The sequence below is a fragment of the Heterodontus francisci genome, unplaced genomic scaffold (genome assembly GCF_036365525.1).
Source record: "Heterodontus francisci isolate sHetFra1 unplaced genomic scaffold, sHetFra1.hap1 HAP1_SCAFFOLD_490, whole genome shotgun sequence".
NCBI classification, from domain to species: domain Eukaryota; kingdom Metazoa; phylum Chordata; class Chondrichthyes; order Heterodontiformes; family Heterodontidae; genus Heterodontus; species Heterodontus francisci.
The window spans coordinates 542,317-555,233 of NW_027142139.1; positions in this window are offsets into that span (position 1 = coordinate 542,317).

Here is a 12,917-nt window from a genome sequence, read left to right on the forward strand (position 1 = left end):
ACCATGCCCAATGTAACAAGTGACCATAATATTATACACTGTGTATTAATGATTACATCTAATTTATCCATTAACCAGAATATTATCCCCGGTGTATTGGTGATGGCATCTAATTTAACGATTTACCAGAATACTATTCCCAGAAAATTATACCCTGTGTATTATTGATGCCATCGAATTTTAAAATTTACCAGAATATTACACCTGTGTATTAGTGATGACATCTAATTCGACAATTAACCGGATTATATACTATGTATGAATGATGACATCTAATTTAACAATTAACCGGAATATTGTCACCTGTGTATCAGTGAGGGCATCTATTTTAACAATTAACCAGAATATTATACACTGTGTATTAGTGATGGCACCTAATTTGAAAATTTACCAGAATATTATCGCCTCTGTATTATGAGGACATCTAACTTATCATTTAATTGGAATGTCTCACTCTCCATATTAGTTATCATGCCTAATGTACCAACTGACCAGAATATTATACATTGTGTATTAATGATGACATCTAAGTTAACAATTAACAGGAATATTATCGCTTGTGTATTAGTGATGACATCTAATTTAACAATTAACCAGAATATTATACATTGTGTATTAATGATGACATCTAATTTAACAAATAACCAGAATATTATACCCTGTGTATTAGTGATGACATCTAATTTAACAATTAACCAGAATAGTATACCCTGTGCATTAGAGATGACATCTAATTTATCAACCAGAATATTATACACTGTGTATGAGTGATGACATCAATTTAACAATTAATCAGAATATTATACACTGTGTATTAGGGACGACATTTAATTTAATAATCTACCAGAATATTATCCCCCTTGAATGAGTGACGACATCTAATTTAACAATTAATCAGAATATTATCCCCTGTGTATTGGTATGACAGCTAATTTAACAATTAACCGGAATACTATTGCCAGAAAATTATACCCTGTGTATTAGTGATGACATCTAATTTAAATTTACCAGAATATTATGGATTTGTATTAGTGATGACGTCTAAATTTACAATTAACCGGATTTTATACTGTGTATGAATGATGAAAATGAATTTAACAATTAACTAGTATATTATACACTATGTATTAGTGATGACATCTAATTTAACAACCAACTAGAGTATTACACCTTGTGCATTCGTGATGACATCTAATTTAGCAATTAACTAGAATATTATCCCCTGTGTATTAGTGATGACATCTAATTTAACAATTAACCAGAATGTTATGCACTGTGTATTAGTGATAACACCTAATTTGACAACTAAACAGAATATTTTACCCTGTGTGTTAGGGAAGATATCTAACTTCACAATTAACCAGAATATTGCAGACTGTGTATTGGTAATGACTGCTCAATTGAAAAGTAACCAGAACATTACACACAGTGCATTCGTGAAGACATCGAATTTAACAATTAACTGGAATATTATGCACTGTGTATTAGTGATGACATCGAATTTAACAATCAACCAGATTATACCGTGTGTATTATTGATGACATCTAATTTAACATTAACTGGAAATTTACACCCTTTGCATTAGTGATGACATCTAATTTAATAGTTAACCAAAATATTATCCCCTGTGTATTAGTGATGACATCTAATGTAACAATTAACCAGTACATTATATCCTGCGTATTCGTGATGACATCTCATTTAACAATTAACTGGAATATTTGCACTGTGTATTTTTGATGACATCTAATTTAACAACTAACCAGTATATTATCCCCTGTGTATTAGTGATGACATTTAATTTAATTAATCAGAATATTATACACTGTGTATAAGTGATGACAACTAATTTAACAATTAAACGGAATATTATACACCGTGTATTGATGATGACATCTAATTGAACAATTAACCATAATATTATACACTGTATATTAGTGATGACATATAATTTAACAATTAAGCAGAACGTTATACACTGTGCATTAAGGATGACATCTAATTTAACAATTAACAGGAATACTATACCCTGTGTTTTAAAGATGGCATCTAATATAACAATTAACCGGAATACGATACACTGTTTATTCGTGATGACATCAAATTTAACAATTAACCATAATATTATACACTGTGTATTAGTGATGACAGACAATTTAACAATTAACCAGAATATTATACATTGTGTATTAATGATGACATCTAATTTAACAAATAACCAGAATATTATACCCTGTGTATTCGTGATGACATCTAATTTAACAAATAACCAGAATATTATACCCTGTGTATTAGTGATGACATCCAATTTAACAATTAACCAGAATATTATACTCTGTGCATTAGTGATGGCATCGAATTTATCAACCAGAATATTATACACTGTGTATGAGTGATGACATTAATTTAACAATTAATCAGAATATTATACACTGTGTATTAGGGACGACATTTAATTTAACAATCTACCAGAATATTATCCCCCTTGAATGAGTGACGACATCTAATTTAACAATTAATCAGAATATTATCCCCTTTGTATTGGTATGACAGCTAATTTAACAATTAACCGGAATACTATTGCCAGAAAATTATACCCTGTGTATTAGTGATGACATCTAATTTAAATTTACCAGAATATTATGGATTTGCATTAGTGATGACATCTAAACTTACAATTAACCGGATTTTATACTGTGTATGAATGATGAAAATGAATTTAACAATTAACTAGTATATTATACACTATGTTTTAGTGATGACATCTAATTTAACAACCAACTAGAATATTACACCTTGTGCATTCGTGATGACATCTAATTTAGCAATTAACTAGAATATTATCCCCTGTGTATTAGTGATGACATCTAATTTAACAATTAACCAGAATGTTATGCACTGTGTATTAGTGATAACACCTAATTTGACAACTAAACAGAATATTTTACCCTTTGTATTAGGGAAGATATCTAACTTCACAATTAACCAAAATATTGCAGACTGTGTATTGGTAATGACTGCTCAATTGAAAAGTAACCAGAACATTACACACAGTGCATTCGTGAAGACATCGAATTTAACAATTAACTGGAATATTATGCACTGTGTATTAGTGATGACATCGAATTTAACAATCAACCAGATTATACCGTGTGTATTATTGATGACATCTAATTTAACATTAACTGGAAATTTACACCCTTTGTATTAGTGATGACATCTAATTTAATAGTTAACCAAAATATTATCCCCTGTGTATTAGTGATGACATCTAATGTAACAATTAAGCAGTATATTATATCCTGCGTATTCGTGATGACATCTCATTTAACAATTAACTGGAATATTTGCACTGTGTATATTTGATGACATCTAATTTAACAACTAACCAGTATATTATCCCCTGTGTATTAGTGATGACATTTAATTTAATTAATCAGAATATTATACACTGTGTATAAGTGATGACAACTAATTTAACAATTAAACGGAATATTATACACCGTGTATTGATGATGACATCTAATTGAACAATTAACCATAATATTATACACTGTATATTAGTGATGACATATAATTTAACAATTAAGCAGAACATTATACACTGTGCATTAAGGATGACATCTAATTTAACAATTAACTGGAATACTATACACTGTTTATTCGTGATGACATCAAATTTAACAATTAACCATAATATTATACACTGTGTATTAGTGATGACAGACAATTTAACAATTAACCAGAATATTATACATTGTGTATTAATGATGACATCTAATTTAACAAATAACCAGAATATTATACCCTGTGTATTAGTGATGACATCTAATTTAACAAATACACAGAATATTATACCATGTGTATTAGTGATGACATCTAATTTAAAAATTAACCAGAATATTATACACTGTGTATTAGTGATGACATCTAATTTAACAATTAAACGGGATATTATACCCTGTGTATTAGTGATGACATCTAATTTAACAATTAACCGGAATATTATCCCCTGTGTGTTAGTGATGACATCTACTTTAACAATTAACCGGAATATTATACACTGTGTATTAGCGATGGCATCTAATTTAACAATTAACCGGAATATTATCCCCTGTGTGTTAGTGATGACATCTAATTTAACAATTAACCGGAATATTATACACTGTGTATTAATGATGGCATCCAGTGTAACAATTAACCTGAATATTATACCCTGTGTATCAGTGATGACATCTAAATTAACAATTAACCAGAATATTAACCCCGGTGTATTAGTGATGACAACAAATGTAGTAATTAACTCGAATGTCTCACACTCCATATTAGCTATCATGCCGAACATAACAATTAGACAGAATATGATACACTGTGTATTAGTGATGACATCTAGTTTAACAATTAACCGGAATATTATCCCCTGTGTGTTAGTGATGACATCTACTTTAACAATTAACCGGAATATTATACACTGTGCATTAAGGATGACATCTAATTTAACAATTAACTGGAATACTATACACTGTTTATTCGTGATGACATCAAATTTAACAATTAACCATAATATTATACACTGTGCATTAGTGATGACATCTAATTTAACAATTAACCGGAATATTATACACTGTGTATTAGTGATGACATACAATTTAACAATTAAGCAGAATATTATACACTGTGCATTAAGGATGACATCTAATTTAACAATTAACTGGAATACTATACACTGTTTATTCGTGATGACATCAAATTTAACAATTAACCATAATATTATACACTGTGTATTAGTGATGACATCTAATTTAACAATTAACCGGAATATTATACACTGTGTATTAGTGATGACATACAATTTAACAATTAAGCAGAATATTATACACTGTGTATTAGTGATGACAGACAATTTAACAATTAAGCAGAATATTATACACTGTGTATTAAGGATTACATCTAATTTATCAACCAGAATATTATACATTGTGTATTAGGGACGACATTTAATTTAACAATCGACCAGAATATTATCCCCCTTGAATGAGTGCCGACATCTAATTTAACAATTAAGCAGAATATCATCCCCCGTGAATTAGTGATGACATCTAATTTAACAATTAACCAGAACAATATACACTGTGTATTAGTGATGACTTCTTAGTGAACAAGTAACCAGAATATTATCCACTGTATATTGGTGATTATATCTAATTTTACAATTAACCAGAATATTTTACACTGTGTATTAATGATGACATCTAATTTATCCATTAACCAGAATATTATCCCCTGTGTATTGGTATGACAGCTAATTTAACAATTAACCGGAATACTATTGCCAGAAAATTATACCCTGTGTATTAGTGATGACATCTAATTTAAATTTACCAGAATATTATGGATGTGTATTAGTGATGTCGTCTAAATTTACAATTAACCGGATTATATACTGTGTATGAATGATGAAAATGAATTTAACAATTAAATCGTATATTATACACTATGTATTAGTGATGACGTTTAATTTAACAACTATCTAGAATATTACACCTTGTGCATTCGTGATGACATCTAATTTAGCAATTAACTAGAATATTATCCCCTGTGTATTAGTGATGACATCGATTTGAACAATTACCGGAATATTACATACTGTGTATTAGTGTTGACATCTAATTTAACAATTAACCAGAATGTTATGCACTGTGTATTAGTGATAACACCTAATTTGACAACTAAACAGAATATTTTACCCTGTGTATTAGGGAAGATATCTAACTTCACAATTAACCAGAATATTGCAGACTGTGTATTGGTAATTACTGCTAAATTGAAAAGTAACCAGAACATTACACACAGTGCATTCGTGAAGACATCGAATTTAACAATTAACTGGAATATTATGCACTGTGTATTAGTGATGACATCGAATTTAACAATCAACCAGATTATACCGTGTGTATTATTGATGACATCTAATTTAACATTAACTGGAAATTTACACCCTTTGTATTAGTGATGACATCTAATTTAATGGTTAACCAAAATATTATCCCCTGTGTACTCCTGATGGCATCTAATGTAACAATTAAGCAGTATATTATATCCTGCGTATTCGTGATGACATCTAATTTAATTAATCAGAATATTTTATACTGTGTATTAGTGATGACATTTAATTTAATTAATCAGAATATTATACACTGTGTATAAGTGATGACAACTAATTTAATTAATCAGAATATTACATACTGTGTATTAGTGATGACATTTAATTTAATTAATCAGAATATTATACACTGTGTATAAGTGATGACAACTAATTTAACAATTAAGCAGAATATTATACACCGTGTATTGATGATGACATCTAATTGAACAATTAACCATAATATTATACACTGTGTATTAGTGATGACATCTAATTTAACAATTAACTGGAATATTATACACTGTGTATTCGTGATGACATCAAATGTAACAATTAACCGGAATATTATACACTGTGTATTCGTGATGACATACAATTTAACAATTAAGCAGAATATTATACACTGTGCATTAAGGATGACATCTAATTTATCAACCAGAATATTATACACTGTGTATGAGTGATGACATCAATTTAACAATTAATCCGAATATTATACATTGTGTATTAGGGCCGACATTTAATTTAACAATCTACCAGAATATTATCCCCCTTGAATGAGTGACGACATCTAATTTAACAATTAATCAGAATATTATCTCCCGCGAATTAGTGATGACATCTAACTTAACAATTAACCAGAACATTATACACTGTGTATTAGTGATGACTTCTTAGTGAACAAGTAACCAGAATATTATCCACTGTATATTGGTGATTATATCTAATTTTACAATTAACCAGTATATTATACACTGTGTATTAATGATGACATCTAATCTATCCATTAACCAGAATATTATCCCCTGTGTATTGGTATGACAGCTAATTTAACAATTAACCGGAATACTATTGCCAGAAAATTATACCCTGTGTATTAGTGATGACATCTAATTTAAATTTACCAGAATATTATGGATGTGTATTAGTGATGACATCTAAATTTACAATTAACCGGATTATATACTGTGTATGAATGATGAAAATGAAGTTAACAATTAAATTGTATATTATACACTATGTATTAGTGATGACATCTAATTTAACAACTATCTAGAATATTACACCTTGTGCATTCGTGATGACATCTAATTTAGCAATTAACTAGAATATTATCCCCTGTGTATTAGTGATGACATCGATTTGAACAATTACCGGAATATTACATACTGTGTATTAGTGATGGCATCTAATTTAACAATTAACCAGAATGTTATGCACTGTGGATTAGTGATAACACCGAATTTGACAACTAAACAGAAAAATTTACCCTGTGTATTAGGGAAGATATCTAACTTCACAATTAACCAGAATATTGCAGACTGTGTATTGGTAATGACTGCTAAATTGAAAACTAACCAGAACATTACACACAGTGCATTCGTGAAGACATCGAATTTAACAATTAACTGGAATATTATGCACTGTGTATTAGTGATGACATCGAATTTAACAATCAACTAGATTGTACGGTGTGCATTATTGATGACATCGAATTTAACATTAACTGCAAATTTACACCCTTTGTATTACTGATGACATCTAAGTTAATAGTTAACCAAAATATTATCCCCTGTGTATTAGTGATGGCATCTAATGTAACAGTTGACCAGTATATTATATCCTGCGTATTAGTGATGACATCTAATTTAACAATTAACTGGAATATTTGCACTGTGTCTTTGTGATGACATCTAATTTAACATAAAGAGTGTCCAAACAATCAGAAGGTGTAGAAGATTTCAAAAGGCACTTGGAGGATGAGACAAGTGTTCTCATACGGGGCTGCAGATATTTATTACCATGACTTTTACCCAAGGGAAAAAGAGGGTCATATACTTTACACCTTGTAAACTACTGCTCAGATACTGTGAGGTATCATGTCTTACTTGTGCAGAATAAAGTTTAATCATTGCCATCAATATGGGCCGATGTTGACTCAATTGCTATTCAGGTTCATCAAAGAGAAAACTGAACATAGGGTCGATGATGAGAAAACTATTTCCACTGCTTGGAAAATCTATAACTGGGAGCAATATTCTAGAAATGAGAGCCAGACCTTTCAGCAGTGAAATTAGGAAACACCTGTACACACAAAGTGTGGTGGAAGTTCGGAACTCTCTTCCACAAACAGCAATTGATGCTAGATCAATTGTAAATGATAAATCTGAGATTAATAAATACTTGCCAACCGATGCTATTAAGGGATATGGGACAAAAGGTGCGTGTCTGGAGTTAGGTCACAGATCAGCCATGACCTCACTGAATGGCAGTACAGGTTTAAGGGTCTAAATGGTCTCCTTAGGTTCCTATATTCCTATAATAAATCTCCTCCATCACCAAGACAACACAGGGTATGATTCTCCATGTGAATATCAACTCGTCATATATTAACATTACACCAACATACACTAACCCTATATACGGACACAGGGCTTCAAGGTAGGCAAAGATTGATGAGGAGGAGGTATTAGATTGGCTGGTTGTACTTAAAGTTGATAAGTCATAGTAACTGATGAGATGCAATGTTACTGAGGGAAGTAAGAGTGGAATTTGTGGATTTATTGGAAAGAGTCTTCCAATCCTCCTTAGATACAGGGGTAGTGCCAGAGGAGTGGAGAATTGCACATTCTACACCATTCCTCAAAAAGGGTGTAAGTACAAGCCCAATAACTACCGTCAGTCAGTTTAATTTCAGTGGTGGGAAAGCTTTTAGAAATGAGAATTTGGGACAAAAGTAACAGTAACTTTGGATAAATGTGGATTAACTGAGGAAATCCAGCAAGGATGTGTTGAGGGCAAATCATGTTTAACTAACTTGTTTGAGTTTTTTCATGAGGGAACAGAGAGGGTTAATGAGGGTAATCCCATTGCAGTGTGTACATGGACTTCCAAAAGGCATTTGATAAAGTGCCACATAACAGGCCTGTCAGTAAAGTTACAGCCATGGAATAAAAGGGACAGTAGCAGCATGGATAGGAAATTAGTTGTGTGACAGCAAACATATGAGAATATGACTTATGAGCAGGGGTTGACCATTCGGCCCCGCAAGCCTCTTCTCCCATTTGATAAGATCATGGCTGATCTGACTGCCGCCTCAACTCTTTGTTCTTATCCACCTGCTATAACCTTTGATACCCTTGTCACTCAAGAATCTACCTATCTAAGCCTTAAAATATACAATAACTCTACCTACACTGCTCTCTATGGAAGAGAATTCCACAGACGTATAACCCTCTGACAACAAAACAAGCACCTCAACTCAATCGTAAATGGGAGACCACGAATGTGAAACTGTGTTCCCTTGTTCTAATCGCTCCCTTAAGGGGAGACATTTCTCGGCATCCACCCTGTCAATACCTCTCAGATCCTTATATGATTCCATAAGATCACCTGTCATTCTTCTGAACTCCAATTGATACAGGCCCAACCAGCCCAACCTTTCCTCATATGATAACTCCTTATCCCAGGAATCAATTGAGTGAACCTTCTCTGAACTGCTTGGAATGATATTCTATCCTGAAGTAAGGAGACCAAAACTGCTCACAGTACTGCAGCTGTGTTCTCACCAATGCCAACCGTAGCAACAATTCTCTTTTTTTATATTCCATTCCCCTTGCCATGAACACAACATTCCATTTGCATTCTTAATCACTTGCTGTACCTGCTGACTAACGTTTTGTAAATCATGTACCAGGACACCCAATTCCTTCTGTACAGCAGAGTTCTGCAATTTCTCTCCATTTAAATTAAATACTGTTTTGCTATTCTTCCTGACAAAGTGGGTAAGATCACATTTCCCCAGATTATACTCAATCTGACACAATTTTGAAACAGAGCAGTTGTAAACTTTTTGTTCGCTTGGAGGAAAGTACAAAGTGAAGTTCCCTAGGGGTCGGTTTTAGCACTCCTGCATTTCTTGACATATGGCCATGACTTTGACTGTGGTGTACAGACAATTATTTCAAAATGCAGATATGACACAAACCTTTAAAGGGACAAGGAGAGGAACAGCTGGGCTGAATGACACTGCTTTATGATATCGATGCAGTACCTGACAACCAAAGCCCTGGGCCCTGCTCAGTATTGGCTGATGTGTGTTTAATGGGACACTGTAGTAGGAGATTTACTCTGGTCTGAGTAACCTTGCTGTACCTGTCTTGAGAATGTTTGATTGGAATGTCGAGAAGGAGCTGTAATCTGTATCTAACCCGTGCTGTCCATTCCCTGTGATTGTTTGATGGGGCAGTGTCGAGGGAGATTTACTTCGTATCTAATCCATGCTGTGGGAGTGTTTGATGAGATCACTTCTCATTCTCCTGAAGTCTGGTCTACACAGTCTCTCCTGATAGGACAATACCCCTGCCCAGGAATCTGTCCGGTGAACTTTCTATGTTAAGTACATCCTTCATTAGGTAAGGAGACCAAAACTATGGTCAACGCTGTAATTAATGAAATCCAGGACTGAACCATGACAGAGGGTCCAGTCACTCTGGGCTCAGCATGAATTATTGAATAATGTTAACTTAATCACATAACAGTACATTATTTCCAATTTCCTGTAGGATAGGTCAGTGGCAGCCATGGTACCCAGCATTCCAAGAAGGAGTGAATAAGCCCTACTCATTCCACAGGTGGCAACCACGCAGCTGGAAATCCAGCTTCACAGAGATACTGGGCATGCTCCACAGACAGGCCATCATTGCGGTCGAAAGCGGTTGAAGTCGGTGGCACACAGGAGAGGAATGGATCTGGCGGGCCTGGACGAGGCTTCAGAAACACCTGGTGTAGGCCGCAGGAACCTAATAAGAAACACCAGGGAATACGGTGGTATCTCCAAGGCTTTTCCCCTGTTAAGACAGTCCGGGTAAGGAAAAGGAAGCAGGAGGATTAATACCGACGCCATCTTGGTGCAGGGTCAGCAGAGCGCATGCGCAACATCCTGGTGTTGTCACAATGAGTGGGCGGGGCTTTGTGACCCACTGTGTTGGGTCTGGAGATGATACAGCACAGGCAGGGGATGGAGGCTCGGATCTTCCTGTGTTCAGTCACCACAGGCTGGCCATCGATTCTGGGATCTTCCTGTGCTCACTCAGCACAGTCTGAGGTTGGGTGCTGGTATCTTGCTGTGCTCACTGAACACAAGCTGGGGATGTAAACTGGGATCTTCCTGTGCTCACTCAGCACAGGCTGAGGATAGAGCCTTGGATCTTCCTGTGCTCACTCAGCACATGCTGGGATCTGCCTGCGCACACCCAGCAAAGGCTGGGGATGGAGGCTGGTATCTTCCTGTGCTCACTCAGCACAGGCTGATGATAGAGACTGGGATATTCCCCTGCTCGCTCGGCACAAGCTGACGATGGAGCCTGGGATCTTCCTGTGCCCTGTATTGGGATCAGTACTGCTACTGGTGGTGATGCAGGAGATGGAGAACTCCGGCCTTCCATCCACTCCACAGTGAGGTAAGATCACACACTGATAACAAGTGGTACAACCGGGTATTTACTCAGGAGAGGCCGGGAATGGGGCCCGGGATCTTCCTGTAGTTTGGGAGTGGGGACCAATACCACATTATGTGAGAAAAGCTCAATCAGCACATACTGGGGATGGATCCTGGGATCTTCCTGTGCTCTGTATAGATTTCCTGTACTTCTTGTGTCTTTGAACACATTGAAATGTAGCGTGGTCAGCTGGATGAGCTCGAGCTGCACGTTTCAGGAAGGGTTATTGAGGGGAATGTGTTTGATGTGGTGTATCTGGATTTCCAAAAGTTGTTTGGTTTAGCGTCATGTAATAGAATTACCAGCAAACCTGCAGCCCATGGAATAAAAAGGAGGGAAGCAGAAAGGATAGGAAATGGGCTGAGTGAGAGGAAACAGAGTGTTGTGATGAACTGTTGTAATCTAGACTGGAGGAAGATATATAGTGCATTTCCCCAGGTACTGTTGTTAGGATCAGTTATTAATGATCCAGACAGGACACATTGTAAATATTCACGCATTACACAAAGCTTGGAATTATTGTGAACTGTGAGGAGGATAGTGAGAGACTGCAAGAGGATATAGACAGGCTGGTGGAATGAACAGGCAGGTGACAGATTAAATTTAATGAAGCGAACTGTGAGGTGATTCATTTTGTTCAGAAGATCAGGGAGAGGCAATATAATATACAAGATAGAATTGTAAAAGGTGTGCAGGAGCTGAGGGTGCTCAGGGTACATATACACCAATCATTGGAGGGCAGGTTGGGAAAGTGTTTAAAACGGCAGACAGGATCCAGGGCTTTATAAGTGAGAGCATAGAGGACAGAACCCAGGAAGTTATGGTGAACATTTATTGAACACTGTTTCAGCATCAACTGAGATTATTGTGTTGAGTTCCAGGCAGCACACCTTCGGAAGATTGTGCAGACTTTAGAGAGGGTGCAGAAAAGATTTACAAGAATAGTTCCTGGGCTGAGGGATTTCAGTTATGTGGATAGGTTAGAGGAGCTGGGACAGATCTCCTCAGAGAAGAGAAGATTGAGAGGAGATTTGGTAGAAGTGTTCAAAGTCATGAGGGGATCTCGTCAGAGGACATAGGGAGAAACTGCTCCCACTGGAGGAAGAAGCGAGAACGAGAGGCCAAGAAGTTAAGGTGAATGACAAAAGAACCAATGGTGACAAGTGTCAAAAGCTGTTCCTGCAGCTTTCCTGTAAGGAACTGCCTGAGAGTGTGGTGGAGGCCGATTCAATCATGGCTTTCAATAGGGAATCGGAATATTATCTGAAGA